This window comes from Suncus etruscus, chromosome 5 (genome assembly GCF_024139225.1).
Source record: "Suncus etruscus isolate mSunEtr1 chromosome 5, mSunEtr1.pri.cur, whole genome shotgun sequence".
NCBI classification, from domain to species: domain Eukaryota; kingdom Metazoa; phylum Chordata; class Mammalia; order Eulipotyphla; family Soricidae; genus Suncus; species Suncus etruscus.
This window is the reverse complement of record NC_064852.1, coordinates 94,606,226-94,632,357: the sequence shown is the minus strand read 5'-3', so window position 1 is coordinate 94,632,357 and position 26,132 is coordinate 94,606,226. Positions and strand designations below refer to the sequence as shown.

The window sequence follows — 26,132 nt, the reverse complement described above, 5'->3', positions numbered from 1 at the left end:
CAATTTCTGAGTATAGAGCCAAGAGTAACCCCTGAGCGCTGCCAGGTGTGACCCAAAAACAAAAACAAAAACAAGGGCCCGGAGAGATAGCACAGCGGTGTTTGCCTTGCAAGCAGCCGATCCAGGACCTAAGGTGGTTGGTTCGAATCCCGGAGTCCCATATGGTCCCCCATGCCTGCCAGGAGCTATTTCTGAGCCAGACAGCCAGGAGTAACCCCTGAGCACCGCCGGGTATGGGCCAAAAACCAAAAACAAACAAAAAAGAATACTTTTTATTTCATTCAAAACAATACATTTCATAGGCTTTTTATTCTCTGAGCATAAAGCACAGATGTACAAATTAATAGAGAGAGAAGAGATTGAACTGAGTCATGAAAATATAAATGGAACCTAAGTGGTGGGGATGTGTCTTAGCACATGTGCTTTTATAGCACACCTTTCTTGCCCTCCATGAACTCTGTCTTTGAAGGGACTTAGATACACAAATCAAAACTGCAACTAAGTAAGATAGGTGCACAGCTAAGAGATGGTGTCTTCACTTTTGCAAAGGGAGACTTGGGCAAGTGCTGCCATGCACGAAGGAGGGCCTTGACAGTTCAGGAACCCAGAAAATAAGAGGAGAGTCTGTGTCTGGGAGCCCTGTGGACCTATAATGGTTGGCAAATTGATTGAGAGCCTGGGAGTAACCATAAAGGAGGTGGGTGTAACTGCTTTGAGCTGTACAATATGCCAGAATCGGTGCCTATCTGACTAGGCTAGCTGAGGCATACATAAGAGAGGAAATAAGATATCAGACTCCTATTCCTTGGAACTGGTGGAAATGATTGATGCATATTCAAACTTTTTTTTTCTGGAGGAAGGAGACAGAAAGCTGAAGAAGCACTTCATTCTGCAGTGACATATCTTTGTTTCTGTATATTTTTGCAGAAATTAGAGATGAACAAACTGAGTTAGGGGGCTGGGAAGTAAGAGAAAAAAATAAAGGATGGATAATGAGAATTGCTCAGCAGTCTTGAGATCACAGTGAAATTAGAGAGAGTAGGTTTGTAGAAGCTCCATTCACTGCCACTGTATGATTTTCTCCAAATGGGCATCATCCTGTGTCTACGAAAAAGTGAAGGTAGGTAGTTGGATTGATTGAAATTTTCCAGATGAATGCACTAGAAGAACCAGATGGTTAGAGAAGTGGGGGTTGGGCAGGGGATTGAATTAATAAATTCCAGCATTCATCCTAGGCCAGACTTTCCTTAGAACATAAACCATGTGTATTTTGTTTATATCTGAACCTAATCTTATTACACTGAATAACCTAGAAGTATAAAAGAGGAAAGGCGATGGGGAAAGAAATTCTAAGATAAGAATTCATAGCAACATGAAAGAACAGAATGGTGTGAACGAAAGAGTGAGAGAGCTGGAAGGTTTTGTGGCTGCAGCATAGAGTTTCCCAATGGAATTGACTTTAAGAAATGTCTTTATCAGGGCAAGAGAGGGTGGATCATACTAGTAGTATTCTAGGGCTGTTCCTGAATGTGTGCTGAGGGATCACTTTTGGTCAAGGTGCTCAGGAGACTATATCTGATGCTGGTGATTGAACTGGCTTCAATTGCATGCTAGGAAATTAAGTGTCTTACCTCGTGTACTAACAACTCAGCCTGGAATTGGCTTTATTTTATTATTCCTGGCTATGTGCTCAGAAATTGCTCCTAGCTTGGGGACGTTATGGGACACTGGGGATCGAACCATGGTCCATCCTGGGTCTGCCACGTGCAAGGCAAGTGCCCTACTGCTCTGGTCCTGGAATTGGCTTTTAACTGAATCAGAAAACTTAAATTTATTGAGAAAAATGCTTAATATGTGTAATAATAGAGAACTTTCATGTGTTCTTGGAGTAAGAGGAAAGAAAGATTATTTGAATCTGGAGTGATCACTTCCCAGAAAATTGAGATTTTAACTCGGCCTTGGAGGATATGTGCAATGGTAGCAAAAAGACTGTGATGAGAGGGCATTGTGAAGGAGATAAGGCAGGAATGAGGAAATCACATGGCTACAGGACAAGTCAAGCCATGTTTAGAGGACTCTGGAATGGAAGATGGAAGGTCTGAGTAAAGATAGGGGTTTGTATAGCTGAGTTATATCAGTGCTGTTATGTCGAACCTGAAAAGCTTAGAGTTGACCTTGGAGGCAGCAGAGACTACTGAAATTTCTTGAAGGTAAGGGAAATGATTGCTATTTATCATCTGCTGCTGGTGATGGGTGGGATGACTCGGAGAAGAAAGACATTGCAGTCAGGAGGTGGTACAGAAACCCAAACTAGTTCAGTGACCTCAGGAGAGCAAGGAAGATGTGAGTGTAAGAGAAATGGTGTAGTGGGCTAGTCTGACCTGGATGGAAACTTGACAGAGAAGAGGAGCCATCAGAGTAGATGGGTAAGAGTTGGCAGAAACGGAGTCTAGACAGGAAAAGAGACTCGACACAGTTTGGGGATGACTCAAAGGTTAAGTAAATGTGATCACTACAGATCATAGTGACTTGAACAAAATTTTAGCTGTGGAAGAAATTGATGATAAGTGATGATGTAGAAGGGTTTTGTTCTCTTTTTAAAAGCATAACTCTAGGGGACCGGAGAGATAATAGAAATAGTACAGTAGGGAGAGCGCTTGCCTTGCACCAGCTGACCCAGGTACAATTCCCATCATCCCATATGGTCCCACTTACTCAGGAGTGATTCCTGAGTGCATAGCTATAGGAATAAGTCCTGAGCATCACCAGCTGTGGCCCCAAAACATCCAAAAACAAAACAAAATAAATAAAACCAGCCAACAAAAAAATAATGACTTTGGGGCCAGAGAGGTAGTATAGGGATTGAAATGTTTACCTTGCATGCAGCAGAACCTAGGCCTGACCCTGTCAGGAATTATCCCTAAGCACAGAGCCAGGAATAAGATCCAAGTAAAAAACAACAACAGGGGCTGGAGAGATAGCATGAAGGCAAGGCATTTGCCTTGCGTGCAGAAGAATGGTGGTTTGAATCCCAGCATCCCATATGGTCCCCCAAGCCTGCCAAGAATGATTTCTGATCATAGAGCCAGGGAGTAGCCCCTGAGCAGCGTTGGGTGTGACCCAGTAACCAAAATAAATAAATAAATAAAATAACAACAAAATAACTAAGGAGATATAATTCCCAAACCATATATTGTAAGTAACCTGTTAAGTGATTACAACTCGATGATATTTAATGTATTTTGAGTAAACTCTCCTGCTTTGCCTCTTTTGAACATTTTATTAAATAAGATCATACATGTGATCCCTTGTGCTTGGCTTCTTTCACATAACATAGTATATTCAAGCCTGTCTCTATACTTATCCCCTTTTTCCCCATTGTTTTTGGGCATGCTCAGCTATGTTTAAGGCTTATACCTGGCTCTGTATCCAGAAGTGACTTTTGGCAAGTACTTAGGAAAAAGATGGGGTGCTAGGGATTGAGTCAAATGGATGTCTTTGTGTGAAAAACAATAACTTTAACATCTGTTTTATCTTTCCAGGTCCATTTCATTGATTATACAGTGAACTATTCTTGTCCACTCACTAATTGTTGGACATTTGATTTATTTCCACTTTTATCTATTAGTAGACAGTAGAGGATTGAGTTTGGGGGCCACACCCAACAGTGCTTGGGAGCTACTCTTAGCTTGGTGCTCAGGAGTTGCTCCCAGTGGTGCTTGAAGTCTAAGGATGCTGTGTAGGTGCTTGAACTGGGGCCTCCTGCATGCAGAGTACATGCCCCATCCTGCTGAGCTCTCCACATGTGTCCATACCTTCCACTCTCGCACTCCCATTACAGCATTTTATGTGGACATTTGTTTTGTTTTTGAAATTGAGGCTTTAGCTATGTCTAAAAACAGAGGGAGGAAGTGAGGGAGGGAGGGAGGGGAAGAAAGGAAGGAAGGGAAGGAGGGAGGGGAGGAAGGAAAAGAAGGGAGGGAGGGAGGGAAGAAGAAAGGATTGAGGAACTACTGGAGGTAAGGGACCTTCGAGGGGAGGGGTACTGGCAGCCCATGAAACAGCTCAGAGACAGTCTCTGCCTTCAAGATAGGAATGAAGAAATATTGGAAATTTCTTTTTCTAGGAATGAACATATTTTTTTAAATAGAGGTGGAGGAAAGCTGGCCCCAAATCTAGTGCTTAGACATAAGGTACTCCCAGTTCTGTGCTCAGGAGATTGTATCTGGTGATGCTTGGGGGAGCATATAGTATTAGGGATCTAGACTGGGCCTTTTGCATGCTAAGCATATGGTCAGCTCTTTGAGTTGTCTCCCTAAGTTATCTGCTACCGCACACCCCCATCTCACTCTTGACAAGCCTCAGTGCCCTTCGGGGATTCATCATTTATGACCCTGACAGAGTTGCTCTCAAGAGTCCACCTGCTTCCTCTTGAGTTAGTAAACCAAGGGAGAGTGGACATCATGACAGAAGCCACCATCACCATCACCTAACCTCAGAGGCCACTTCCTAGCTTTCCTGCCTCTGGCTTTGGCTCTCTCAGGCCAGCATCCCTGTGGTTGACCAGGAGAGAGATCAGAGGACTGTGCTAAGACCCAGCCACTGGGAACATCCCTGCAGGCTAAAGCTCCACACTATAAGCTCTTAGTGACTATGCAGAGCAGCAGAATTAAGATATAGCAGAAGTATATAAGGAAGAAAGTGAATCATGAATAATCTCAGCATTTATTTTTGGGGTGAGAGCTTGACAAGCCTCCTCAGGGGGCCCTAGAGACCACTAGTGAGACTAGATGGCTCAGTGTTCAGGCTAGCAGTGTGACACTGCTGGAGGCCCAGTGATGGGACTCACTAGGGCCACACCTAGTGGGATGATTGGGCGCTATCTGTCTCCAGGTAGCAAACTCACATCTTTTTTTTTTTTTTTTTTTTTTTTTTTTTGGTTTTTGGGCCACACCCGGTAACGCTCAGGGGTTACTCCTGGCTATGCGCTCAGAAGTCGCTCCTGGCTTGGGGGACCATATGGGACACCGGGGTCCGTCTCCTAGGCTAGCGCAGGTAAGGCAGGCACCTTACCTCCAGCGCCACCGCCCGGCCCCAGCAAACTCACATCTTTACACTTGCAAGGTACTCACTCAGGCTGTCTCTCTGGCCCCCAAATCTCACCAATTAGACAGAACTGGGTATTAAAATGATCTCCCCCACCCCCTGCCTCAGGAGCACTCCTAGCATTTAATGCTACCTTAGTTTTAATATTGTTCTATCCCATCCACGAGATGAAATTACTGTATCTTTTGAAATATACTTTTTTTTTTTTTTTTTCGTTTTTGGGTCACACCTGGCAGTGCTCAGAGGTTACTCCTGGCTCTATGCTCAGAAATCGCTCCTGGCAGGCTTGGGGGACCATATGGGATGCCGGAATTCGAACCACCGACCTTCTGCATGCAAGGCAAATACATTACCTCCATGCTATCTCTCCGGCCCCTGAAGTATACTTCTGAAATATTAATAGGAAAATGAACTCATTAGACCTTTTATCTTACCCTTGCTTGTATATTTCTTAAGCATCACTATTGTTCTGAATTTGGGGGCTTCACACGCCCTGTCTCTGTAGATAGGAGGGAGGCGTGTGATTTTCCTATCAGATCAGATAGAAATAGGTCAGCAGTAAAACCACCACCCTCCTGGGAACCCTCCACCAACTGGCCCAGGCTCCTGACTAGCAGCCCCTCGCAGAGCAGACCTTTCAAAAGCAGCTTCTCTGTCTTGTGTCATTTCTCCCCCACTTGATGCTCTGTGAATAACAGCTGTTCAGGGCTTCGCAAGCTGCAATCAGAAAACAGAGAGTGACACAGCGGGAGAAGGCTGGGGTGTAGGGAGGCCCTGGGATAAGGGGGAGATGTGACAAATTGCTGGATCGCAGTCCTGGGGCCTGTGGGGAAGCAGGTGAAAGATATCAGTTACCTCGACTGAAAACAGGAAAGCCCTCCAGCAGCTCTCTACCCAGTCACTTCCCAGCCCAGGCTTCCACCTGGGGGGACCGTGTTCCAGGGGAGTTGCTGCCAACGAGGGGCTGGCAGAGTTGGCTTCAGCGGATGAGTGCTTTGTGCCAGCATCTTTATAAGGGTCAGATTTATTTTCTAATACAGTTTTCTACTTTAATGTTACTGCTTTAATCACCAGACTATCAGTTCCTTTAGGCAATAGGAAGTGATTGAAGATGTAATGAGATTCATATTGCTTATGCTTAAATTTGATGACTTCCTGCATGCATATTAATAACTCCTGACCTTGATCTTTAGTTTCCAGCATAGACTCTCATCAGGCCCACACACTCAGTCTCTCGGTGTTCCCCAAAGATCTGGTGTGATTCAGGTTCTTTAGTATCCTGCCTGGCTGGTCTTCCAGTTCATCCTTTGACTACCAATCTAGAAACTGTAGGGGCAGAAAAAAGCAGCAATACTTAATAGGGGGATTAGCCTCCCTTAAAAGGCTGTTCTGTTCAGCAGACCTTGAACTCCCTGTAATTGTTTGTCTAGATCAGGACATCCAACTGGCAGCTCCCAGACCCCAGCCAGGCTGCAGAGCGTGTCTAGGTGCCTTATGTGCGTGAACTCCGGCTGTTGAGCAGCAGGACTCGGCCTCTGCCCTCCACCCTGGTGACCCCGTGCTTTAGTTCAGGCTTATCCCCTCCTGCCCCAGAGGTCTGGGAGACCCTGCTGGCCACCTGGTCTCCACAGCCCCGCATGCATGCATCTGCTCCCCACTCCCCCTTTGTGCCCCAGTTAACCCCTCTGTGGTAGCTGGCAGACTTCCTCATCAGTATCTATGGGAGCTTGAGAGGTGAGGTGAGAGGCCCTGGTCCCGGGGGTGAGGGTGGTGGGAGAGACCAGAAAAACCTGAGCGAGCTTGAAGGCCCCTATGTGTTGCCTTGAGACAGAATGTAAGTGGCCTGAACTAACTACAGAGGTGAGGAGGCTGTGTTTGGTGATTCCTGTCACCGAGATAAGAAAGACACCACGTGAGGGAATGAGAGGAGAAAAAGAGCAGGTGCTGCTTTGAGGTCTGCTCAGATTTGTGAATGGATCGATGACCCCCGAGTGGGTTGTTACTCAACAGTTAAAACACCAGTAGACACACCCTCTACAGGTTTTGTTGCACTGAGATTACTCTAGGGAGGCCTAAATTTGTAGTTACTTGATTCGGAAGCAAAGCTTGTGCTGGCCCATGCATGGATTGTTTGAAATATGGTTCCTCTCTATTAAGATGTTGAACAGTATTGAGCTTGATGACAGGTGCCAGCCTTTCCCAGAAAAATGACTAAATAGATAAAGTGGGGGAGATTTTTATATTTAGACAGAAGTGTTTTGTGTGTACATGCGTGTGTGTGTGTGTGTGTGTGTGTGTGTGTGTGTGTTAGGGTGGGGTATGAGGGAGTAATTATGTACCTAGGGATAGGTCTGTAGCAAATTCAGTGCCTTGCAAGCCTGAGGTAAGTGAACCAGTAAGGCCCATGCCTGCCCCATTCAGTTGGGAACCCTAACACTACAACAGAGCATGTAGGTGTGTGTGTGTGTGTGTGTGTGTGTTTGTTTTGAGGCCACACACAATTGTGCTCAGGGATTACTCGTGGCTCTATGCTCAGGAATCACTCCAGCAGTGGTTAGTGAACCATATGGGATACCAGGGATCAAATCCAGATTTTGTTTTGTTTTTGGGCCATACCAGGCTGTGCTCAGGGATTACTTCTGGCTCTGCACTCAGAAATCACTCCTGGTAGGCCAGGGGGACCATATGGGATGCTGGGAATTGAACCCAGGTCTTTCCTGGATCGGCCGCATGCAAGGCAAATGCTCTACCACTGTGCTGTGGTAGGGGGCAAATCTAGATTGGTCATATGCAAGACAAGTACCCTACCCACTGCTATCGCTCCAGCTCCAGATTTTCCTCCTTTTTTTTTTTTTGTTATTGGGTCACACCCAGTGATACTTTGGGGTTACTCCTGTTTCTGCACTCAGCAATCACTCTTGGGTACCATATGGGATGCTGGGGATCAAACCCAGGTCAGGCTCATATAAGGCAAATGCCTATGTGTTGTATGATCTCTCTAGCCCAAGAGGGCAGTCTATTAGTTGCCTAAAAATAACTTTTTATAAGGAGCCAGAGAGATAGTCTTGCATGCAACCTTTTCTAATTTCCTAATCCATACAGTCCCCTGACCCCCACCAGTGCTGATCCCTGAGCACAGAGCCAGGGATAATTCCTGAGTACCATCAAGAATGGCCACAAAGAACCAGAAAGAGCTGGAGAGCTAGATCAAAGAACTAGGGTACATTCTTTTTTTTTTTTTTATGTTTTTGGGGTCACACCCAGCAGTGCTTAGGGGTTACTCCTGGCTCTACACTCAGAAATCGTTCCTGGCAGGCTCAGGGGACCATTGGGGTTCATTCTTGACATAAAGCCCCGATTTCCATTATCAGTAGCACATGACATCTGTGCCCTGACCAACCACCAACACGCCAGGGGTGGCCCTGGTAGCAGTCAGCATGCTGAGCACTAATGGCATCATATCACAGGGCCCAAGCACTGAACTGTCAGTGAGTCTGGTCCCCTGATCACTGCTGGGGGAACTTCCTCCCATCAAAAAAGAGAGTGAGTGGGAGAAGAAAGAGAAGAGAGGAGAGAGAATGAGAGAAAGAAAAGAAAGAAAGAAAGAAAGAAAGAAAGAAAGAAAGAAAGAAAGAAAGAAAGAAAGAAAGAAAGAAAGAGAAGGAAGGAAAAAGAGAAGGAAGAAAAAGAAAGAAAGAAGAAAGAAAGAAAGAAAGAAAGAAAGAAAGAAAGAAAGAAAGAAAGAAAGAAAGAAAGAAAGAAAGAAAAAGAAAGAATATATGCTGGAACAATCTAGAACAGTATCTCTGAACTGATTCCCAGGGGAGGGAGGGAGGGAGGGGAGGGGAGGGGAGGGAGGGAGGGAGGGAGGGACGGAAGGGAGGAAGGAAGGAAGGAAGGAAGGACGGAAGGAAGGAAGGAAGGAAGGAAGGAAGGAGGGAAGGACGAAGGATATGCTGGAACAATCTAGAACAGTATCTCTGAACTGATTCCCAGGGGCAGGAGAAGGAAGGAAGGAAGGAAGGAAGGAAGGAAGGAAGGAGGGAGGGAGGGAGGGAGGAAGGAAGGAAGGAAGGAAGGAAGGAAGGAAGGAAGGAAGGAAGGAAGGAAGGAAGGAAGGAAAGAAGGAAGGAAGGAAGGATATGCTGGAACAATCTAGAACAGTATCTCTGAACTGATTCCCAGGGGCAGGAGAACCAGCTCTCTGCTGCCACCAGCCACACCACTTGCTTCTCAGAAGGTCACATAGGACCCTTCACTGTTACTCAAAAAAGCTGAACTCCAGGCTGGAGTGAAAATCAGATTTGAATCTATTGGTAGAGGATCCTGGAAAAGTTTTTAGCTCCCGAGTTTCTGTAGTGCACAGAAAATGGAACAGGCTATTGAATGGGCACTGAGCCCTTCCCTCCTTTTACTTTGACTTTTTGTAGGCCAGAATTACTATTTGTAATTGTTTTCACACTAACCTTATCCTGCCCTTGAGTGATCAAGTTCAATAGGGCAGAAGATGCAGATGAGTCATTCCTGTACCCCCCTCGAGGTAAGTAGTACACCAAGTTCTGTAAATATTCAGCAAATAACCATTTGCTAAATGAGTGAAATTAGTCATCGCTCCAAGAGCAGCAGCATTACTTAGCTATAAAGGGGGGAAAAATAAAACCTTTTAATATTAGCCCACGATAAGACAAGGTAGTTATTAAAAGGGAGTCTGAAAACCTGTAGTGGAAATTTGGTTTGTTTATGTAAAATAATAGAAATCAGTTTATTTCCCAGCTCCAAATAACTCTTTTCCCCAAACTTTGAAGAAAAGTGTTGATGAATGGCCCTGATATCACTGACTAAGTGGAAGTGCCCTGTGGGGGAGGTGTAATTGCCCTTGAAAGTGATGCTTGGAATGAGGAGAAGCGAAATGGTAGGTGGGATTGAGTGTCTGCTTATTAAGAAGGAAGGAAGATGACCTTTGGGGGGATGATCAAGAAAGCAGAGAGGTTCAGAACAAAATCCTGGGGGATGGCTCAGTAGCAGAAGCCTCTTCTTTGAAAGTTTGAGATCAGGAGTCTAATCCCTCAGGTGCCAATGAGGTCCCTGTGACTGCTGTTGGGACCCTCAGCAGTGAGGGTTAGCATCGGGGTATGCATGTCCCATCATGTATATCAGCATCAGAGTCTGAAGAGATAATACAGCTGGTAAGGTATTTGCCTAGCACATGGTCATTCTCAGTTGCATCCCCAATGCTGAGCATCACCATGCTGCTGCTTTGCTTAGGGTTCTTTAATGTTTTCCCATCGTTAAAATGAAGTTTGAACTCCTTGTTTTCGAACACAAAACCTTCTGACTCTCAGTTACTGTCTTTAATTTTATGACAGATAATCTTTCCTCAAGCCAAGCGAAAGCAGCCATAGATTTTACAAGTCTGCCCTCATCATGCAGTGTACAGACCTCCTCTGGTCTTCTGAGCTGCACATTTCAGCTAGCTCTTTGTGATGCAGCTCAAGTACACCTGATTTACCTGTGCCACCTTTGGTTCAAAGATTATCCTGGGCCAGAGAGATAGCAAAGCGGTAGGGCATTTGCCTTGCACACAGCTGCTCCAAGACAGATGTAGTTTGAATCCCGGCAACCCATATGGTCCCCTATGCCTGCCAAGAGTGGTTTCTGAGCACAGAGCCAGAAGTAACCCCTGAGCACCACCAGGTGTGACCCCAAAACATAAACAAACCAAAAAAACCCGATTATCCTGATTACTTCTCTCTGTTGCTTTATTATTCGATCTGTCAGTCTGTCTCTTTCCCTTCTTGACAATAAATGCCTTAAAGGCACAGATTCTGAGTGGGTGATGTTGGGTACAAGTATGTGTGTGCGGTTTGTGTTTGGGGAGAGGATTCTGAAGCCTCAGACATGAGGTTTTTAGGGATCCACACCCAGTGATGCTGACTGGCTACTTCTGACTCTGCACTCAGGAATTACTCCTGACAGTGCTCAGGGAACAACAAATGGGATGTCAGAGATTGAATCTCGGTCAGCCACTTGTAAGGCAAGTGTTTCTTCAACCTTCGGCATGAATCTTAAGTAATTTCTAAGATCGATCTGGAAATATCAAGTTTTTTCTTCTTTGCATTTTAAGTTCTGTTGGTTGGGGAGAAAGGCTTTTTTCACAGGCAGTTTTCTTTATACCTTACAATAAGAGTGCCTTTTGTGTTTGTCTTTGGGCCACACTCAGCAGTCTCAGGGCTTACTCCTGGCTCTGTGCTCACATAACACCTTTGGCAGTGCTGAGAAACTATGTTGTTCAACACATCAAACCAGAGTTGGTCACAAGATGGGCAAGTCCTTTACTCAATGTATTATCTCCCTGGTCATAAAAGAGCTTATATATTGACATATAGGCATGTAAGGTAAGAGATAGATACGTAGATATTCAAGCATGCAGATGAAGAGAAATAAGAGAAAATTTTACATTCCATTGGAGTGTTTGCTTAATCTGTCCAACTTTTTGACTCATTTACTTAAGGTTCATACCATTTAAGTGTTATGCACAATTTTGGTCATCACTAAAACAGGCAGACAGACTCCCTTCCCCTCTGGCAACCTGTATAAATGGACAATAAATAAGCATTAGTAAATCATTGCATCTAAAGTGAGAAGTACTCTGGGGTACATTGGAACAGAGAGAGGTGTAGTCAGGATTTAGAAGTAAATTTCTAGGGATCAGATGATAATATAGCAGGTAAAATGTATGTCTGGCATTCAAATGACTAAGTTTGATTCCCAGCATTTAATGTGTCCCCTAGGTATGGCCAGGAGTGCAGTCAGGAAAAGTAAGCCCTGAGCATTCCCATGAGTGACCAAATAACAACAGCAAATAATGAAATTTCTAGAGATAGAAGTTCACTTAATATTAGCTATTTAAGGTGCCGGAGCAATAGCGCAGCGGTAGAGCATTTGCTTTGCATGTGGCCACCCCCAAAAAAGGAAAAGAATTTAATTTAAAAAAATTTGGGGGAAGGCCAGAAAGATAGCACAGAGGTAGAGCATTTGCCTTGCATGCAGAAGGACGTGGTTCAAATCCCTGCATGCTGGGCCGGAGAGATAGCATGGAGGTAAGGTGTTTGCCTTTCATGCAGGAGGTCATCGGTTCGAATCCTGGTGTCCCATATGGTCCCCCATGCCTGCCAGGAGCAATTTCTGAGCCTGGAGCCAGGAATAACCCCTGAGCACTGCCGGGTGTGACCCAAAAACCACAAAAAAAAAAAAAAATCCCTGCATCCCATATGGTTGGTCCCCTGAGCCTTCCAGGAGCGATTTCTGAGCATATAGCCAGGAGTAACCCCTGAGCACTGCCGGGTATGACCCAAAAACAAAAAATAAAACAAAAAATTTGAGGGGGGTGGAGAGATAGCATGTAGGTAGGGTGTTTGTCTTGCATGCAAAAGGACAGTGGTTCGAATCCCAGCATCCCATTTGGTCCCCTGAGCCTGCCAGGAGTAATTTCTGAGCATAGAGCCAGGAGTAACCCCTGAGCTGGTTACCAGGTGTAACCCCCCCAAAAAAAAAAACAACAAAGAAAAAAATTGGGAGGCAGAGCAGTGGCGCCAGCGGTAAGGTGTTTGCCTTGCACGCACTAACCTAGGACAGACCGCAGTTCGATCCTTGACATCCCATATGATCCCCCAAGCCAGGAGTGATTTCTGAGCTCAGGAGTAATCCCTGAGTGTCACCAGGTGTGGCCCAAAACCCAAAATATGTGTATATATATATGTGTGTGTGTATATATATATATAGACATATATATATATATATTAGCTATTTAAAAAAGTTCTACTTTCAAAGAATATAATCTGCTTCCAGTTACAAGTAGGATTTGAAAAATTCAAATTTGTCCTCTTTTTGTAAGTTGACAAATACCTGGCTTTATGTGATTGGGGGGGGGAGAGAGTTATATATAGATATTATGATGCTATTAAAAATCTACAAATCAGAAGTTTGTTTATTTGCAAGGACAATTTGATTTTATTATTTAAAAATTATTAGGAAAGATTTTATCAGCCAGAGAGATAGCACAGCGGTAGGGAATTTGCTTTTCACTCATTGATCCAGGGTGGACAGTGATTCCAATCCACATGGTCTCCCATGTCTGCAAGGAGCGACTTCTAAGCACAGACAGAGCTAGGAGTAACCCCTGAGTGCCACCTGATGTGACACAAAAAGGGAAAAAAGATAAAAAAATAAAAAATAAAAGAAATTACTAGGGGTGATAACACAGCAGTAAGGCATTTGCCTTGCACGCGGTCAACACAGGACGGACCCTGGTTCTAACCCTAGACCCCTGAGCCTTCTAGGAGCAACTTCTGAGTGCAGAGCCAGGAATAACTCCAGAGTGCCGCCAGATGTAACCCAAAAACCAAAGGTTAAAAAAAAGGAAAACATTTGATCACCCTACTTCTCCATTAAAATTTTTTTGTTTTGTTTTTGGGTCACATCCGGTGACGCTCAGGAGTTACTCCTGGCTCCATGCTCAGAAATCGTTCCTGGCAGGCTCGGGGGACCATATGAGATGCTGGATTCGAACCACAGTCCTTCTGCATGCAAGGCAAAAGCCTTACCTCCATGCTATCTTTCCTGCCCCCAAAAGTTTTTGTTTGAATTTCATACTTAGGTAAAAAGTGTCAGTCTTGTAACTGGGAAGTTAGTTCAAAGGGTTAGATCCAAGAACTCTTGTGTTGGAACCCTCGATTGGATTCCAGCACTCCCTCGCTTGTGGAAAACCTCTTCAGGAATGAGCCCAAGCACTTCCAGGTACAGCTCCAAATCTGAAAAACTTGTTTTAAGACCTTGGGTCTGGAGAGGTAGAATAGCGGCTAGGATGCTTTTCTTTTACAAAGCCGACCCAGGCTTGATCACTAGCATCGCATATGGTACCCTGAACAATGCCAAGAGTGATTCCTGAATGTAGAGTCAAGAGTAATCCTTGAGTATCTCAGACTGTGGCCCAAAAACCTACATAAATCAATAAATTTTGAAAAAGTATCAGTCCTTTCAGAAAGTATCAGGAAGCTGGCGGAATGGAATGAAGAAACATAGGACTTTGGCTGTACCTCCCTAGGATACCCAGACACAAGAGAAAGAGGCAGGTTCTATGGGGAGAAATCACTACTTATCCATCTTACTTTTAAATAACTTAATCAAGATCTAGCATTTCACTGCCAACAGCCTTAAAAGTCAAATTAATGTCACCTACATAGCAAACCCAAAGAGTGATGTGTATTGTTTTGCACAGCAGTTGAGATTGTTTTTAGAGTCCCACCACAATGAAAGACTTCTCTTGCACTTGTGAAAATTCAGAGCTGTGTAGTAATTCAGATGACTGTCAGTTCCTGTGGGGTGTTTACACAAAGGTACTTTCAAATGAAGAGTCATTTTTAGAGCAATTAGATGGGGGATAGACAGAGAATGGGAGGCTTGGGGGCCTGGCAGGTCGGGGTTAAGGTTTATTGACAGGACAGGGTCAGGGTCTGTGCTGCCACCATTGCCCCCTGTACCTGCCCTCCGGATACACCCAAGACCTCCCAGGGCCATGATGGAGGCAGGATGGGGTGGGGGGAGTCTGTTCACCACCCCCTCCCCATGGGGTGGGGGTGAAGCAAAGGAAAGAGGAAAGGGGGGAAGTTGTATCCAAACAGTGTGGCTGGGTCTTGAAATGCAAGTTTGAAAATATTTGTGTCTCTTTGTCTGGCCCAGATGTTATGTCACATCAGGAAGAAGAAAATCTTCAGACACACAAAGAATTGTCTGTTCTTTCAACTTTGTAGTTTGCAGTTATTGCATCCTGAAGAAAGAAATTGCCTGGCCAAAGTAGTCTTTTAATTTCATTTTTCAGTTTTGAGTTACAGGTTTCTGGCAAGCTCCTTTACCACTCCTGTTACCTGGTGGCGCCTATATTTCATCAAATTTAGACAAGCAGACTACCTGGACCCTGGCCCAGATGAACTGTTGTGACTGATAAACATGATCCTGCCCTGCTTTTTTCCTTGAAGAGAATCTAAGACTTTGAGTTCCTCATTTCCCCAGGGAGGGGAAGAAAAATGGGTTCGGTATCTACATTGGCTCTGTGGTTTATAAGGCTGGTGAGCATCTTGCTGGGAGCTCCTATCCTATGCACTACTGCACTACCATCGCCTCCTCGCAGCCCCCACTTCTCCATTCTGGTCATTAGTGCAGGGAAATTTTTTTGTTTCTAATAAAAACTAGCAGTGACATTGATCATTACCCACAGGAAAGGCTGAATGTGTTTAATGCTTTGTGATTGTTGGTTATAAAAAAAGAGTAACCAACTCTATGCTATTTATTGGTAGTTTTCAGCCAGCCTATGAGATCCTGGTAAAATTGCCACTCAGGCTGCAGGAATGAACAAAATCACTCATTTTTAAAATTGAGGCTAATTTAGCTTTTGTGCAATAATATTCAGATATTTAAAAAATATATTCTTTCTAGCTGTGTCATATTCAGGTCTCTAGTTTGTATATGAACAAAAACTAAAACAAGGGAATTTTCCTTTTGTTATAAGATATTTCACACATTTTTTGTGTGTGTGTTTTTTTGTTTGTTTGTTTGTTTTTTGGTTTTTGGGCCACACCCAGCAGTGCTCAGGGGTTACTCCTGGCTCAGAAATAGCTCCTGGCAGGCATGGGGGACCTTATGGGACACCGGGATTCGAACCAACCACCTTTGGTCCTGGATCGCTGTGCTATCTCTTCGGGCCCCACACATTTGTTTTTATAGTTGCTGGGCAGAAGTTTAGGTAGCATTCAGACTAACTCAACTTAATTGCATTTCCTATGTAAATTTTTTTTGTTCCATTTTTTTTTCTTTTGTTATTTGGGTTTTGGGCACTACTCAGGGCTGACTCCTGGCTCTGTGTTCAGAAATGACTCCTGGTCATTCCTGGACTTGGGAACCATATGGGGTGTTAGGGATCAAATCTGAGTCATTCAAATGCGAAGCAATTTGACCTGCTCACTGTACTATTGTCTTTTTGTCTCCTTTTAAAGCATATATGATTCTTTTTTCCTATCTAAGCTATTTGCCTTGATAATAGGGTATGGAAAGAGTGCCTGCTTGCTTAGATGAGTCTGATGTCAATTTATGAATTAGATTATGGGGAAGTTGTTAAGTGGGAAAATGTTGAAATAGGCTCTTGGATTTCTGAAGGATCTATCCTTATGTCATGTTTATATGCTCTGAGAAGTATAATTGATGTCTCTGTAGTTCTTGCTGTCCTACCTGGGAAGTCTTAAACTCATTTCTATCCTTGACTTCCCCAGAGGAAACATCAGATAACATATTTCCATTAGCAGCGGGTGAGGATTTAGTTTGCAGTAGGGGATGGTATGTGAGGGAACTTCCCAGGGTGTCATTTATATAGTGTAACTTGATAGACATTTGGTGACCCAGGTGTATGCATTTGTCGGAACACACCACATTTAGATGTTCAGGGATGGTACATATCAGAGTATATGAATTTATCCCCAAAACCAACAATAACTCTTGGGGCTGGAGCGGTAGTGGAAGCGATAAGGTGTTTTGTCTTGCACACGCTAACCTAGCTAACCTAGGACGGACCTCGATTCTATCTCCCACCATCCCATGTGATCCCTCAAGCCAGGAGCAATTTCTGAGTGCATAGCCAGAAGTAACCCTTGAGCGTCACTGGGTGTGGTCCCAAAAACAAAAACAAACAAACAATAACTCTAAACACATTCATTGAATTAATGAAATGTGTCCAGAAAAGATACAGAGTGAAATGTTTAGAAGTGTGATAAAGGGGGCCAGAGTGGTGGCGCTAGAGGTAAGGCATCTATCTGCCTTGCAAGCACTAGCCTAGGATGGACTGTGGTTCGATTCCCCAGCATATCATATGGTTCCCCAAAGCCAGGAGCAATTTCTGAGTGCTATAGCCAGGAGAAGTGTGATAAAGAACAAATATACTAGCTAAAATAGTTCATATAGGATCTAGATAGTGTTAGTATTTGCCATGAAATTATTTAAAAATGTTTTACATTTGAAATTTTTATAATAAATTATTTGGAAATATTAAAATACTGATTTTGATTCATAATCTGATTTGTATGCTTTCATTTATAGATTCATCTTTTTGTTTGTTTTTGGGCTATGCCTGGCTGTGCTTAGGGGCTTACTCTTGACATCGATCAAGGCTTACTCCTCTGTGTTCAAAAATCACTCCTAGTGGGGCTCTGGGAACCAGAGGTGGTGCCAGGGATGGAACCTTGGTTGATTGTGTACAAAGCCAGCATCACCCCATCCACTGTACTATCTATCCATCACCCATTTTACTATCTATCATGTGTGCATCCATTTAAAAGTCTACCTTTCCCTAATTAAAAATCAGCCCATTTGGATTAATACCAAAATGGGGAGGTATTGTGAATGTAACCATTTAGCTAACTAGAAAAATGTGCTCACTTCATACTTTCTCTGGTTACCTTTTGAAAGGCGATTAAAACACACGGAAGCCAAGGCTATTTTACAAACCAGAAGAGTACTGAGAAACCCAAACCTTGCAGCGCAACCAGTGACCTCTCCTGGGTAGATAAAAACTGGTCTCCTGAACCCTAAGTATGAAAAAGGACGTGGTCTCCAGACACATAATCTTAGCCAATGGCAAACAGGTGGCCGCCTGCGCCATACCTTAGACGAAGGCCCTATCAAATGAAAATAGACTTTCGGTTTTCAGCCAAATCCCAGAGATTTGGCCATGAATACTTCTACTTTTATCAGAATGCCAGACTATCTCTTACATCCCGAAAGACCTGTCATTTTAAAGGTATCTTATGAGACCCGTGTGTGTGTGTGTGTGTGTGTGTGTGTGTGTGTGTGTGTGTGTGTGTGTGTGTGTTGATCTTGAAAAGTCAAAAGGGTAAGTTGGGTCTGGTGAAATTTGAAACAAACTTTTAAAAGGTAATGATAATGTATTTTCAGAGACCCTTGTTGCTTAGTTGCTGCTTGAACAGTCAAGATTTGAGAAGTTGAAAGATCTCAATTCCTACGGGGTTTAAAAGTGATCTCTGGCCAGTTAGTTTATCTCCACCCTTTAATGTTCTCCTTAATGTTCTCTTTAATGTTCTCCTTGGGAAGTAAGAAATAAAACCTGATACATAATGCCCAGTGAGTGTTTCTCAAACTTCTGTGTTTATAAGAATCATTTATTTTAAGAAACTTTGTGTTTGTGTAATTGTCTGGTTAATTAAAGTGGGCACTCCACACCTATGTTTGAGGCAGAACTCAGAAATCTGGGCCCGGAGAGATAGCACAGCGGTGTTTGCCTTGCAAGCAGCTGATTCAGGAACAAAGGTGGTTGGTTCGAATCCCGGTGTCCCATATGGTCCCCCGTGCCTGCCAGGAGCTATTTCTGAGCAGACAGCCAGGAGTAACCCCTGAGCACCACCGGGTGTGGCCCAAAAACCAAAAAAAAAAAAAAAAAAAAGAACTCAGAAATCTGCATTTTAATAAACACTTGGTATGAAGCTAATACAATTATTGGACCTTGTGAAAACATGGGAGATGAATTTTGATAGGTGTTATGTTAGCTGACAGAATGTTACTATGTTTTTAGCCTTACGGGATAAATTAAATACAGCTAAAGTAGAGATAATTCAATAATGAAGTTCCATGGCTTTAATCTCTGCATCTTCACAGATTATTGGTGGAAGCAAATCTTAAATGTACACTGACATACATAAACAGATTAGTAGGCATTGTAATTAATAAAAAATAAATACTTCAACATATATATGATTATAGACCCTATAGAATTTGAAAAGAATGCCCTAATTTCAAATATGTTGTTGTCTAGTTTTCCCTGATTTTCTTCTTCCCACCCCATCCCCGGCTGTTTTCCTGGGTTGAAGAACCAGACACAGTCCACACACTCCATTTGATATGCCTCTTTAATCTTTCAGGTGATTGGCTCCCCTCCATCATTTTCCCCCATTGCAATTTATTTGTTGAAGAAGCCAGATTCAATAGAGATTTTGACTAAGGCTCCATGATGCCAGTTATATTTTTGTTTGTTTGTTTGTTTTTTATTTTGGGGCCACACCCAGTAGTGCTCAGCGGTTACTCAGGGCTCTGTGCTCAGAAATCATTCTTGACAGGTTCAGGGAACCATATGGGATACTGGAAGATTGAACCCAGGTTGATCACATGCAAAGCAAACACCATACCCACTATGCCATCACCTTGGCCCCTCCTCTTCCTTCTCTTCCTCTTTCTATTTTTTTTAAATATGGAATTTAAAATATGGAATGACATGAATTTGCGTGTCATCCTTGTGCAAGGGCCATGCTAATCTTCTCTGTATCGTTCCAATTTTAGTATATGTGCTGCCGAAGCGAGCACCCTCCTATTTTTACAAACACTCACCTCTATCCTGAAGTTTAATAAGATTAAAGTTATATTTTTGGCAAGAATGCATTAGAGGCAGTGTCCTATATTTCTACCAAGAGACACCTGTCTGGTGATTTTTTTTTTTTATCATATCTACAGTCGCTGGGGGCCAGAGAGATAGCATAGAGGTAGTGCATTTGGCTTGCATGCAGAAGGACGGTGGTCCCCCGAGCCTGCCAGGAGTGCTGCCGGGTCTGATTCAAAAACCAAAAACCAAACAAACAAAAACATCTACAGTATTGGTTATTATTATTATTATTATTATTATCATTATTACCTAATCTTTCCTAGGGAGAGCCAGCAATAAAATTTGTTCTTGAGCGACATCCAGTGGTGCTCAGGGATCACTCATGGCAGACTTGAGGGATTGAACCTGGGTTGGCCACATGGAAGGCAAATTCCCCAACCTGTTAGTTATATTATTGCTCCAGCCCTGAGAGCCTCAGATTTTTCCAATTTTTGTTTGTTTCTTATTTGGGGAGGGGTCATACCTGGCAGTGCTCAGGGGTTACTCCTGGCCCTATGCTCAGAAATCGCTCCTGGCAGGTTCGGGGGACCATATGGGATGCTGGGATTCAAACCACTGACCTTCTGCATGCAAGGCAAACACCTTACCTCCATGCTATCTCTCCAGCCTGTTTCCTTATTTTTATTTATTTTATCTTTGGATTTTGGGCCATACCCTCTGGAGCTTAGGGGTTTGTTTCTCTTGGTTCTGCATTTAGAAATTACTCCTGGCAGAGAGTCTCAAATTTTAACTTTAGTAAGTAACTCATAGAAGAGACTTCTTCTAGAAAAAAATCATCACTTTTTCCCATTCTAAGTTAGACTTTCCACAGTGAAAACTTTGTCCTAGCTGCCCATTTGGACATTATATTTGCTACAGAGAGTGTCACATTTCAGTCTCATCTTCAAAATACCATAATCTTTACAAATTACTCTAGTGCCTCCAACATTTATTTCGATTTCTAAGTCACATTAAGAGGAACAGGTGAGATATGGAGAGTATTCTGCTGAACAAAATGAGTCAGAGGGCGAAGGATATAGAATGATCATATTCATTTATGAGCTATTAAAAAAATAGTATGGTAATAATACCCAAAGACAATAGAGATGAGGTTCAGGAAGGCTAGTCCATGGTAGGGAGCTTGTCACAAAGAGCAGAGGAGTGCAGTTAAAGTAGACAAGGGCCCACTATGAAAATGATAGTTGGAAATGATCACTCTGGACAAGAACTGGATGCTGAAAGGAGCTAAAGTGATATGCATGATACCACTTTAGTCACAATATTACAAACTAATGTTGAGAGAGAGAGAGGAAGAGAGAGAAGGATAGAGAGAAAGAGAGAGAAAAAGAGGAAAATGCTCAGTATAGGGATAGGTAGGGGGAGGTCAGGGGGGAGGGCGGGAATAAACTGGGGACATTGGTGGTGGGAAATGTGCATTGTTGAAGGGATGAATATTGGACATAACTGAAATTCAGTCATGAACAACTTTGTAACTATCTCATGGTGATTCAAAATAAATAAAAAAGATTTCTTAGTAAAAAATAATCACCGAGCAGCACTAACTACGGAGCAGAAGAAATGAATTGGAGCCCTTGTCCAATTGTACACCTAGATGAAAGCACACTAGTGCCCCAGAAGGAAAAAGTAGAGAATGCACTTAGTTAAGGGGAGGCTGGGAGGGAGGGGAGAAGTAAGGGAAAGGAGGGGGGGGGAGAGGAGAGAGAGAGAGAGAGAGAGAGAGAGAGAGAGAGAGAGAGAGAGAGAGAGAGGAGAGAGAGAGAGAGAGAGGAGAGAGAGAGAGAGGAGAGAGAGAGAGGAGAGAGAGAGAGAGAGAGAGAGAGAGGAGAGAGAGGGGGGGGGGGGAAAGGGGTTAAACCAGGGGTTGGAACAGTAGGCCCCTGGGCTATGGAAGTGCTGAGGTTCCTGCTGTGCCCCAATTTAATCCCCTGAACCACATGAAACCACCCCACCCTACCCTCCAAATAGAGACACAGATGACCCCACACAACTGAAAGTGAAGGTCCTGGACTAAGTACAAAGAACTCAGAGTCACCAATTCTGTATGCAAGGGGAAGGCAGTGAATCTTTAAAATCTATATATAGGGGCCAGGATGATAGTACAGCATGAGGACATTTGCCTTACACATATCTGTCTGGGTTCAATCCTTGGTACCCCACAGTCCACTGATTCGCCAGGAGTGACCCCAGAGCAAAGAGCCCTGAGCATTGCCAAATAAATAGAAATAAACCAAATAAATAGAAATAAAAGTATATTTAGCTTCTCCAAGTATTTAATTTCATTTGATACATTTTTTAAAAGATGTTTTATTTCTATAGTTAAAGATGCCTACTTGTATATATGTATGTATATATTATATATTTTTAAATGTTGGGGCTGAAACAGTTGCACAGCAGCTAAGGTGTTTACCTTGCACACAACCCACCTGGTTCAATCTCCATAGCAGCCAGGGGAAAGCCCTGAAGACTGCTGAGTGTGGCCCCCAAAACAACAAACTTACAGCTTAGTTGTAAGAAATTGTTTTGAGAAGTAAATAATGGTATAAAAATTTGTGTGCATGTAAGGCAGCACTGAACCTAGTGTGTGTGAGTGTGTGTGTGTTGTGTGTAAGGCAGCACTGAACCTAGGTCATTGTGTGTGTGTGTGTGTGTGTGCATGTGTGTGTGTGTGTGTGTGTGTGTGTGTGTGTGTAAGGCAGCAGGCTCTACCTGCTGTGCTATCACTCTAGCCCCTCTGGAGTTATTTCTGACTCTTCTCAGGAGTGGTCATTGGTGACTTCAAGGCATACCTGTGGTGCCAGGTATTCAAACTGGTGTTGAATACACGCAGGGAAAGCCTCTTAACTTCTTCTTCTTCTCTTTTTTTTTTTTTAAGCCTCTTAACTTCTATACTCTCTTGGGTGTCCTATATGACAACTTATAATTAATTTACAGGGATACATGTTACTTAAAAAAATTATGATTCAGGGGTCAGAGAGATAGCATAGCGGTAGGGTGTTTGCCTTGCATGCAGGACAGATGGTGGTTTGAATCCTGGCATCCCATATGGTCCCCCATACCTGCCAGGAGCGATTTCTTTTTTTTTTTTTTTTTTTTTTTTTTAGAAAATAGGAAAGTTTATTGGAAGGAAGAAGAGAAAAAAGGATTTCCCCATGTAGGGAGAAACTTAGTATAAGGATAAGTTAAATATGTCTCATGTTTGTTTTATTTTTAATAAAATTGGAATCTTTATAGGCTTTAAAAGACTCACTGAATTTCTTATTAATTGATAAGAATATTACAAAGAATGCAAGGATTCTCCAGAGTATCTGGTCTGAGTCTTTGGGGTTTGGCCATTTGCTTTGCCATTACCAATTATCTTATTCTTTTTTTTTTTTTTTTTTTTTAATTTTTTTTTTATTTAAACACCTTGATTACATACATGATTGTGTTTGGGTTTCAGTCATAAAAGGAACACCACCCATCACCAGTGCAACATTCCCATCACCCAAGTCCCAAATCACCCTCCTCCCCACCCAACCCCCGCCTGTACCCTAAACAGGCTCTACATTTCCCTCATACATTCTCAATATTAGGACAGTTCAAAATGTAGTTATTTCTCTAACTAAACTCATCACTCTTTGTGGTGAGCTTCCTGAGGTGAGCTGGAACTTCCAGCTCTTTTCTCTTTTGTGTCTGAAAATTATTATTACAAGGGTGTCTTTCATTTTTCTTAAAACCCATAGATGAGTGAGACCATTCTGCGTTTTTCTCTCTCTCTCTGACTTATTTCACTCAGCATAATAGATTCCATGTACATCCATGTATAGGAAAATTTCATGACTTCATCTCTCCTGACAGCTGCATAATATTCCATTGTGTATATGTACCACAGTTTCTTTAGCCATTCATCTGTTGAAGGGCATCTTGGTTGTTTCCAGAGTCTTGCTATGGTAAATAGAGCTGCAATGAATATAGGTGTAAGGAAGGGGTTTTTGTATTGTATTTTTGTGTTCCTAGGGTATATTCCTAGGAGTGGTATAGCTGGATCGTATGGGAGCTCGATTTCCAGTTTTTGGAGGAATCTCCATATCGCTTTCCATAAAGGTTGAACTAGACAGCATTCCCACCAGCAGTGGATAAGAGTTCCTTTCTCTCCACATCCCCGCCAACACTGTTTATTCTCATTCTTTGTGATGTGTGCCATTCTCTGGGGTGTGAGGTGGTATCTCATCGTTGTTTTGATTTGCATCTCCCTGATGATTAGTGATGTGGAACATTTTTTCATGTGTCTTTTGGCCATGCGTATTTCTTCTTTGTCAAAGTGTCTGTTCATTTCTTCTCCCCATTTTTTGATGGGGTTAGATGTTTTTTTCTTGTAAAGTTCTGTCAGTGCCTTGTATATTTTGGAGATTAGCCCCTTATCTGATGGGTATTGGGTGAATAGTTTCTCCCACTCAGTGGGTGGCTCTTGTATTCTGGGCACTATTTCCTTTGAGGTGCAGAAGCTTCTCAGCTTAATATATTCCCATCTGTTAATCTCTGCTTTCACTTGCTTGGAGAGTGCAGTTTCCTCCTTGAAGATGCCTGTAATGTCCTGTAGTGTTTTGCCTATGTGCTGTTCTATATATCTTATGGTTTTGGGGCTGATATCGAGGTCTTTAATCCATTTGGATTTTACCTTTGTACATGATGTTAGCTGGGGGTCTAAGTTTAATTTTTTGCAAGTGGCTATCCAATTGTGCCAACACCACTTGTTGAAGAGGCTTTCCCTGCTCCATTTAGGATTTCCTGCTCCTTTATCAAAAATTAGATGGTTGTATCTCTGGGGAACATTTTCTGAGTATTCAAGCCTATTCCACTGATCTGAGGACCTATCCTTATTCCAATACCATGCTGTTTTGATAACTGTTGCTTTGTAGTACAGTTTAAAGTTGGGAAAAGTAATTCCTCCCATATTCTTTTTCCCAATGATTGCTTTAGCTATTCGAGGGTGTTTATTGTTCCAAATGAATTTCAAAAGTGTCTGATCCACTTCTTTGAAGAATGTCATGGGTATCTTTAGAGGGATGGCATTAAATCTGTATAATGCCTTGGGGAGTATTGACATTTTGATGATGTTAATCCTGCCAATCCATGAGCAGGGTATGTGTTTCCATTTCCGTGTGTCCTCTCTTATTTCTTGGAGCAGAGTTTTATAGTTTTCTTTGTATAGGTCCTTCACATATTTAGTCAAGTTGATTCCAAGATATTTGAGTTTGTGTGGTACTATTGTGAATGGGGTTGTTTTCTTAATGTCCATTTCTTCTTTATTACTGTTGGTGTATAGAAAGGCCATTGATTTTTGTGTGTTAATTTTGTAGCCTGCCACCTTGCTATATGAGTCTATTGTTTCTAGAAGCTTTTTGATAGAGTCTTTAGGGTTTTCTAAGTAGAGTATCATGTCATCTGCAAACAGTGAGAGCTTGACTTCTTCCTTTCCTATCTGGATTCCCTTGATATCCTTTTCTTGCCTAATCGCTATAGCAAGTACTTCCAGTGCTATGTTGAATAGGAGTGGTGAGAGAGGACAGCCTTGTCTTGTGCCAGAATTTAGAGGGAAGGCTTTCAGTTTTTCTCCATTGAGGATAATATTTGCCACTGGCTTGTGGTAGATGGCCTTCACTATATTGAGAAAGGTTCCCTCCATTCCCATCTTGCTGAGAGTTTTGATCAAGAATGGGTGTTGGACCTTATCAAATGCTTTCTCTGCATCTATTGATATGATCATGTGGTTTTTATTTTTCTTGTTATTGATGTTGTGTATTATGTTGATAGATTTACGGATGTTAAACCAGCCTTGCATTCCTGGGATGAAACCTACTTGATCGTAGTGGATGATCTTCTTAATGAGGCATTGAATCCTATTTGCCAGGATTTTGTTGAGGATCTTTGCATCTGCATTCATCAATGATATTGGTCTGTAATTTTCTATTTTGGTAGCGTCTCTGTCTGGTTTAGGTATCAAGGTGATGTTGGCTTCATAAAAGCTATTTGGAAGTGTTTCTGTTTGTTCAATTTCATGAAAGAGTCTTGCCAAGATTGGCAGTAGTTCCTCTTGGAAAGTTTGATAGAATTCATTAGTGAATCCATCTGGACCTGGGCTTTTGTTTTTCGGCAGACATTTGATTACTGTTTTAATTTCATCAATGGTGATGGGGGTGTTTAGATATGCTACATCCTCTTCCTTCAACCGTGGAAGATTATAAGAGTCCAAGAATTTATCCATTTCTTCCAGGTTCTCATTTTTAGTGGCGTAGAGTTTTTCAAAGTAGTTTCTGATTACCCTTTGAATCTCTGTCATATCAGTAGTGATCTCTCCTTTTTCATTCCTGATACGAGTTATCAAGTTTCTCTCTCTCTCTTTCTTTGTTAGGTTTGCCAGTGGTCTATCAATCTTGTTTACTTTTTCAAAGAACCAACTTCTGCTTTCGTTGATCTTTCGGATTGTTTTTTGAGTTTCCACTTCGTTGATTTCTGCTCTCAGCTTTGTTATTTCCTTCTGTCTTCCTGTTCTTGG

General features: G+C 42.7%; 1 protein-coding gene and 1 non-coding gene across 2 annotated transcripts in view; one reads left to right on the top strand and one right to left on the bottom strand.

Moving 5' to 3' along the window:
* Window positions 1-26,132, top strand: part of METAP1D (methionyl aminopeptidase type 1D, mitochondrial) — a 98,853-nt gene that overhangs the window by 16,225 nt on the left and 56,496 nt on the right. The window lies entirely within an intron of this gene.
* Window positions 19,417-19,521, bottom strand: LOC126010629 (U6 spliceosomal RNA). The gene has a single exon (XR_007496648.1). It is a non-coding gene; the product is annotated as a U6 spliceosomal RNA (small nuclear RNA).